We start from the raw sequence: 8,862 nt of genomic DNA, 5'->3' as shown, positions 1-8,862 counted from the left end.
GTAAGAAGGCCTGGTAGTATAGTGGGTTATGAGTTGGGCTGCTAACCACAAGATCGGAGGTTTTAATCTATCAGCCACTTCATGGGACAAAGATGAGGTTTTCTGCTCTCACAAAGATTTACAGCCTCAGAAATCCTACACAGGGTCTCTATGAATCGGAACTGACTCCATGGCACACAACCACCACTACCACCATAATTTTGCAGCAATATGTTTTTACTTACCCTCATATGTTTTTGTTGTTAAGTGCCGTCGTGTCAGTTCCGAGCCATAGCGACCCTATACAGGGTTTCCGAGGCTGTAAATCTTTACGGGAGCAGAAAGCCTCATCTTTCTCCCATGGAGCGGCTGGTAGTTTTGAACTGCTGACCTTAAAGTTCACAGCCCGATTCGTAACCACTACGCTACCAGAGCTTCTTCTACCCTCATATATGTTGAATAAATATCACCCTGTGCTTGCTTGGTTTTAACTGAAGGGCGTGGTCATGAACATCTTTCCAAGGAAATAAGTATCACTCTGCTTCCATTTTCATGTCACCTGCATGGACCTCCATTGATTACAAGAACCGTGTTTGTTTCCCAAACCCTGCTGAGCAACTGAGCCATGGAAGCACAGTGATCAAGCACTAGACTGCTTACGAAAGTGAACCCACTTTGGAGAATTGAACCCACCTGTTACTACATGGTGGGGGGACCGTTCTATCTTGTCCTCTAGGGTTACTATAAGTTGGAATTGGCTCAACAGCAATGGGATTGGGTTTTTTTTTATGTTGTTGAACAACTATGGTGGGGGGATGGCCAAATGAACTCTCTGGCCACAATACAGAGTAGGGAGACCCCACCCCACCATGATTCATGGGGAAAGGACTTGAACAAGCAAGAGTGACTTCATCAGTCTTCAAACACACAGGACAGGTTCAGCAGCTGCTTCAGGAAGGAGGGTGGAGTTGGTTATTAAGCCCCAATTCCAAAGGAATTGACTTGAAAATGTTTTTCTGATGACAACAGTTGTATCGGTTCCTTCTTCACCTAAAAAACAAAATAAAGTCTCCAACAATACAGGAAAACATAAAGAAGAGTGGGAAAACAGTCATATTCAGATTTATTCCCCCCACAATGCATAGACATATATTTAAACACTTAAGTGAATTTATGTTATTTTTTCATTCAACAGAAATAGCTAATATTTGAGTACTTTATGTTAGTGGCTCTCTGTGTATTCATTCACGGGGGGTGGGGGGCTGTATACCAAAACACTCAGGAATATATAATCATTTAAACAACCAAAGGGCACATTCTGCAAACCTGCCTCCTGGCTGCCAGCACCCAGTCCCTCTCTTTCCATGAGTCTAGAGTCCTCAGCTGCTCTCTTTCTCCATGTCCTCATCTCTGCCTCCATCTCTGGTGTCATTGCTTCTCTGGATAGGGTCCCACATTCCACTCATTCTCTTCCCCCTTGATGGTCCTAGGGTCTTCTGTTCCTGGACTGTAAGATTGACTACTCCCCCCTTTATGTTATAAAACTTCTACCTTTACACTTGTGACAATCGCAATTAACCATGGTAACAACTACTCACTGTTAAATCAAAAGAATCTTATCCCCATCTTTCACCAGACCCATCTAGACAAGATGAAAACCATTCAGTGGGGATTCTACCTTCCCCTGCACACTCTGAAACTAAACTTCTTCTTGAAAACTCATAAGCCAGTCACTTCGTGCCTTTTGTTGTTGTCAGGTGCCATCGAGTCGGAACTGACTCATAGCGACCCCATGCACAGCAGAACGAAACAATGCTCGATCCTGGGCCAACCTCACCACCGCTGCCACCCCCGAGTCCATCAATGATGCCACCTGGCCAATCCATCTCATTGGGGGTCTTCCTCTTTTTCTCTGACCCTCCACCCTACCCAGCATGACATCCTTCTCCAACGATTGTTTCCTCCGGACTACATGTCTAGCGTAGTGGTTACGAATCGGGCTGCGAAGCTTAGGGTCAGCGGTTCGAAACTACCAGCCGCTCCGCGGGAGAAAGATGAGGCTTTCTACTCCCGTAAAGATTTACACCCTCGGAAACCCTGTACAGGGTCGCTATGGGTCGGAACCGACTCGACGGCACTTAACAACATTCGTGCCTTTATAGCCCCCATTTTAGGTAGCTAATGTTTAAGTTGCCAGTCCCTATCACCGCTGCATATAGAGGGGGTAGGATGAAGACTTCTTCCCTCTCAGTTGGTATTTTGACCTACTATATCCATAAGTATAGGTCAAGTTCATCAAATTGTAGCAATTTATAATTTTTTCCTTTATCAAAAAAATTTTATCTTCTTTTAGTGAAGTTGTGATCTTTAAGCCATTGAAGCTAGGTCAAATGGGTACTATGTACAAGTTTTGGCATTCTTGTGCATTTCCCCTCAGTTCATATCACCTAGATGCTCCACTCTCAGCTCTAGCCCTCTGTGGCTATGTCCTTGTCCATGTGCTCAGGAGACCCCAGGTCTCACCATACTTCAGACCAACCAGCTCTTCCTCTTCTGTCTCTCTCATCTCCAGGTCAACGGGTATCTATGGAATGTGGTCAGGCTCAGCCCCTATCTTTATTGTGTATTCATTCATTTTATCATCACAATAGTTTGATGCAATTAGCACTATTATTAACCCTGTTTTACAGATTGGAAACTAAGGCACAGAGCGGCCAAATGATTGACCGAAGATCACAGAGTTGTAGGTGGCCACGCTGAGATTCAGACACAGTTAGTCTGGTTTCAGGGCCCATGACTTTAGCCACTACACTGAAGTGCTGAGGCCCCTTCTCCAATCAATATCCACAGATGTGAGTCATGGTTTTCAGTGACTGTATTTATTCTTTTATTAATGGATAATAGGGGATTTTCGAATTAGGAAATAGAGAAGAATGTCCCTTTGGAAACTTAAATGAGGTAAAAAATAATGATAATAAATTTTTGTTAGATGTCATCACAACCAATACTCTAACCCCAGAGAGGCAATAGAGAAGCCCAACACCACTTAGAAGCAGTCACCCCATTAAACCCACCTCCACTGAGTCCTTTCTGACTCATAGTGACCCTATATAGGGTTTCTGAGACTATAAATTCTTGCAGGAGGAGACAGCTCCATCTTTGTCCCATGGAGCAGCTGCTGGGTTTGAACCACTGACCTTGCTGTTAGATGTCTAATGATTCACCCACAGCACTACTAGGGATCTTTATTAACCCATGATGTACACATTTACTGACTGGGTGCTAACTTTCATTTGGTAAACACACATGAAATGCTTATTATGTGCCAAGCACAGCTCTAAGGACTTTATGCATATTAACTCATCTATTCAAAAACCCTGTACTCTGAAATACATACTGGGAAACTGAGGCACTGGAAGGTCAACCTGCCCAAGATGACAGAGGTAGTAAGTAACAGTGTTGGGTATGAACCCTAGCAACTTGGCTCCAGCATCTGGCTTCTTCACCCTTTTCCCTTTCTTTTTAGACACACACATTACTATTCTTTTATTTGAAAGAACATGCAGACATAATCTTTATTTCTAAACATTTCATTGTGTATTTCTGAAGAACACGGACATTATCTTTTATGTAACTCAAGTACAATAATGAAAATTAGAACGTTTACCAGGGAGGCCACCTAATTTACAGTCCATATACAAACTCCACCAATTTCCCCCAGCACCCCCATTCCATCATAAACATTCAGAAGCGGTCTGCCTCTTTTTCTTCCTAGCTTGTCTTAGTCTGAAAACTTCACTGAAACCAGCTGTTATTTCAAATACCAGTGATATAGCTTCCAGCATCGCAGCTACACGCAAGCTACCACAGGCAGACACACTGATAGACAAGTGGTGGAAACGGCGTACAGTCTTTAAAAATGTCAATGTCATGAAAGGCAAAGAAAGACGAAGGAACTGTTTCAGATTAAAGGAAACTAAAGAAGTATGACAACCAAGTGCAGTGTATGATCCTGCACTCAAAAAGTATATAGAATTCAGGAAAACATAAATATATATAATACAAAAGAAACTTTCTTTAGTGGTTATCAAAGGTGGGAGGGGAAGGATAGTAATTCACTGGCTAGAGGGTAGGTGTGTTAACTCCGGTAATGGGGAAGGCAATATACAAGAGGGTGACATGAGAATGGTGAAGACACAGGGAGGAATACAAGGGTTAAAGGGATAGAGGTAAATACTGTTATATATACAACCCCACAACAACAGTGTTCTACAGGTAAATACAAGGACAGATACACAGGCTGAACAGGTATGGGAGGGAGAATGGGAGTACATCCACAGATATGTAAAGGTTTGACAGAGGGTGGTTGTACATGGGTATTTACCTTTGCTGCAAACAGACCTATGAATGTGGTGGAACATACAGAGGACAAAATGATGAAAACTTCTTAGACATTACTAAACATCATGAGGCAACGAGGTGCTGAGCCTGGGAGCTCAGAGCCATAGTTTTAGGGGACACCATGGTGAGTTGTCATTAACATAGTCCACAAAGTCAATGTTCTGCATTCTACTTTGGTGAGTAGCTTCTGGGATCTTAAAAGCTCATGAGCAGCCATCTAAGATGAAACTTGGTCTTTCCCTGTTCAGAAGAAAGAAGAGTGATGAAAATTGAAGATGCTTGGAATCAATTAGTCCAGTGGATTAATGGAACACATAAACATCAATCTCCACGACTCTGAGACTAGAAAAACTAGATGGTGCCCATCTACCACTACCTACAGAAGATCCTGGATTGATAGAGTGGAAGAAAATGGAACAAAACTCAAAATTATATAAGAAAAAAAAAAATCAAGCTTACCAGTCAGAAAGAGACTGGAGGAACTTGAGACTTTGGCCTTCAACCTTCAACTCACCCTCCTGGCCCAATTTCCAAGCAAGCAGTAGATAGATATATGGTGGAGACAACAACGCTAGCAAGATATGGTCAATCAGTAAGGAATGGTCAATCATTCAAGATCAAAAGGGAAACATTTCCCTAAGGACAAAGTTCAGAAGGGTTGGGATGGAGGCTGAAATGGAAACAAGAACCACAGGGAGGAAGTGGGATCACTTGGTACATAGAAGGGATTGTAATCATTGATAGGAAGCAAAGTATATGACTTGTTCAGTGAAAAACTGATGATCCTTTCAGTAAACCTTCACTTAATTCACAATAAAAAGTTTTATATATATTTCCGGTTGTTGTTGTTGTTAAGTGCCATTGAGTCAGTTGCGACCCATAGCGACCCTGTATAAGGTTTCCGAGGAGCAGCTGGTGAGCTTGAACCGCCAACCTCGCAGTTCAAATGGCTCTGCGGTCAAGCGCATTAACCCACAGCGTCACACCAGGACTCAGATCTCTGGTAGTATAATGGATTATGAGCTGAGATGCTAACCCACAAGTTCAGCAGTTCAAATTTACCAGCTGATCCGCAGGAGAAAGATGAGGCTTTCTGCTCCAGTAAAGATTTACAGCCTCAGAAACCCTGTGCAGGGTCGCTATGGTGGTTGTGTACTGCTAAGTCAGTTCTAACTTATAGAGACTTTGTATAGGCTTTCCGCGTCTTTACATACATTTCTATGGGAACAGAAAGCCTCATCCTTCCGCTGCAGAGCAATGGATAGATTCAAATTACTGGCCTTGCGGTTAGCAGCCCAGCTCATAACCCATTATGATACCAGGGCTCCTTGTATATATATATATAATACATTTCCATATTAAATGATTTACACTGGGCACTGTTGCAGATAGTAAAGCCCCTGACAGTAGTGGAGAAGACAGATAATAAATAAGGCAGCAAAAATTTTTAAACCCAACAACAAGATAGCATGCTAAGGGAAATAAGCCAGAAACAAAATTACCCATATCATATGACTCCAGTCATATAAAATATCTAGGAGATACAACTCCATATAGACAGAAAGTAGATAAGTGGTTATCATTGGTCAAGGGGCGGGAGAATTGGGAGTGATGGGTAATGGATCCAGACTTTCTTGTTGGGGTGATGGAAATGTTTGGCAATTAGATCGTGGGAAAGGCTATATACAACATAGTGAAAACAATAAAAATGACTGATTAATACATTTTATGTGATAAAGATCATGGTCTGAGAATAATATCTCAATAATCATTTTTATAACATGTCTTAAAAAGAGGATAATTTCACATGGTGACATATGTTTTGAGGACAGGATGTAAAATATTGGAAGAGGCAGGAAATGGTTGGGGCAGATGGGAGGACCAACTCACAAAGGGTGGTTCTGGAAGGCCCCTCTGAAGAGGTGACCTCAGTTATTATAAGAAAGCAGTTATATGGGAGCTCAGTAGCTCTGTAGGATAAGCACTGGACTGCTAATCACAAAGTCAAAGGTTCAAGTCCACAAGCTGCTCCTTTGGAGAAAGATGAGGTTTTTTGCTCCTACAAAGATTTAAAGCCTCAGAAACCCTATACAGGGTTGCTGAATCAGAATGACTCAATTGCACTTAACAACACATGTGACTATCTAGGAGAAAGCAGATGACAGAACAGTAAGAACAAAGGTCCTGAGGTAGGGACAAGCTAGGAATGATCAAAGAGCAGATAAATGAGGGAACCCAATGAGATGGGGTGATTTGGGGATCACTAAAGTGTGTGGTGCTGTGGGTTAATGCATCAGACTGTGAAGCCGTTTGAACTGCAAGGTCGCCATTCAAGCTTACCAGCTGCTCCTCAGAAACCCTATACAGGGTCACTATGGGTCAGAACCGACTTGATGGCACTTAACAACAACAACAACAAAGAGGGGTCAGAATGCTCCTTGGAAGTCAGGATGGCCAGACTTAGTCTCTCATACTTCGGACATATTATCAGAAGGGAGCAATTCCTGAAGAAGTACTTCATACTTGGTAAAGTTGAAGGTAGGAGAAAAAGAAGACCCCCAATGAGATGGATTGGCACAGTGGCAGCAGCAATGGGCTCAATCATTGCAACAGTTGTGAGGTTGGTGCAGGACCGGGCAGTGTTTCCTTCTATTGTGCCTAGGGTCCCTATGAGTCAGTACCAATTCATTGGCACCTAACAACAACAACAAAGGAGGGGTCAGAGATCTCTGCAGGAGCAGAAACTAGACCAAAAAGGGTCTTGCAGATCACAAAGGAGTTTGAGTTTTGTTCTCAGTGAAATGGGGAGCCATGGGATGTTTTGGAGCACAGGAGCGACATGATCTGACATAGGCTTTAGAAAGATCACTTGGACAGCCCCGTGTTAAGGAAATTGTAGGCAGGCAATCATTGACGCAGGAAAAAAAGAAAAAGTAAAATCCTTTGACGTTGTGTATTCCTAGGAATTAAACACACTCAACATCTTTCACGTTCTCGAAATATGCCAGCTTTTCATATTTACTTAACAGCAGGAAGTCAAGGCCATGGTTATTTTGATAGCTGTCTTTGACACAGTCGTTTTCCTGTTCTGAGTCATCAAACCTGGTTGGTTCTTCCATTCCCACAGATCACCTTTGTACACATACCCACCTTCACACCTGCTGATGGCTGCTAACACTGGCTTCCGGCCTGCCACCGGGGGTTTCTCTTTGTCTTTTTCTCCACTAAAAAATGCCATCTATTTTTTCTTTTTTTCAAACCACTTGCAGAAGCAAATACTAAAAAAAGAATGAAGCAAAAGGGGAAAAAATAAACCAAAAAGGATCCATGAACCACATTCTGAAGTAGCCATTATCAAAATGGCATTTCAATATTTTAATATACTTTATTCCTATCACTTTTCTTTCTTTCTTTCTTTAGTTTTAGATTTTATTTGTATCAAAGTTATTCAGGCACATAACTTGAAGAGTCATCTAGTTCTAAAAACGGAAAGCTCTCATTTCACTCCTGTTTTCTCCTCCCCCCAAACCATACTTTTATACTTGCAGCTGATTCTTTTATTAATTAATTCCACGTCTCTAAAACACATGCTTCTACTACTTCTTAAGTACTGGCATACCTCTGTAGGGTAAGCACTGGACTGCTAACTACAAGATTGAAGAGTCAAACCCACCAGCCCCTCCTTGGAAACCTTATACAGGGTTGCTATGCATCAGAACTAACTTGGTGGCACCTAACAACAACAACATAGGTTAAGTATGAACATGTGTTTTGGAGTCTTGGTGTGGTGCTGTAGGATAAGCCCTGGACTGCTAACCATGAGATTAGCATTTTAAACCCACCAGCCCATCCTTGGAAACCCTATACAGGGTCGTTATGAGTTGGAACTGACTCGACAGCACTTAACAACTACAACAACATTACCACTTCTTAGGAACTCTGGTAGCACTGTGGGCTACTAACCAAAAGGTTAGTGGTTCAAGCCCACTAGGTGCTCCAAAGGAGAAAAATGTGACTATCTGTTTCCATAATATTTATAATCTCAAAGACCCTATATTGGGTTACTATAAGTTTGAGTCCTGGTGTGGAGCTGTGGGTTAATGCCCTGGACTACAAGGTCAGTTTAAACTGCAAGGTTGGCGGTTCAAGCTCACCAACTGCTCCTCAGAAACCCTACACAGGGTCTCTATGTGTTAGAAGTGACTCGACAGCACTTCACAACTACAAGTTGGAAGTGACTGGATGGCACTGTGTTTGGGTTTGGCGGGCTAGTGTCACTTCTTCAGAGTTTTCGTTTTCAGTAGAATCTGCCTTCCCACCAGAGGGGATGAGGATTCTGCTCTTTTCTTCTCCATCCACTGACCCACCACAAACACACACCTTCCCATCCTCCTGCCCTCCCACTAGAGTCACCAGGTGGTTTGGCTGTGAGCAATAGTCAGGGCTTACATTATTGTGACTATGTAAATACCACTGACTGAA

The sequence above is a fragment of the Chrysochloris asiatica genome, unplaced genomic scaffold (genome assembly GCF_000296735.1).
Source record: "Chrysochloris asiatica unplaced genomic scaffold, ChrAsi1.0 scaffold00023, whole genome shotgun sequence".
Lineage (NCBI taxonomy): Eukaryota > Metazoa > Chordata > Mammalia > Afrosoricida > Chrysochloridae > Chrysochloris > Chrysochloris asiatica.
Note: the sequence above shows the minus strand (reverse complement) of the source record.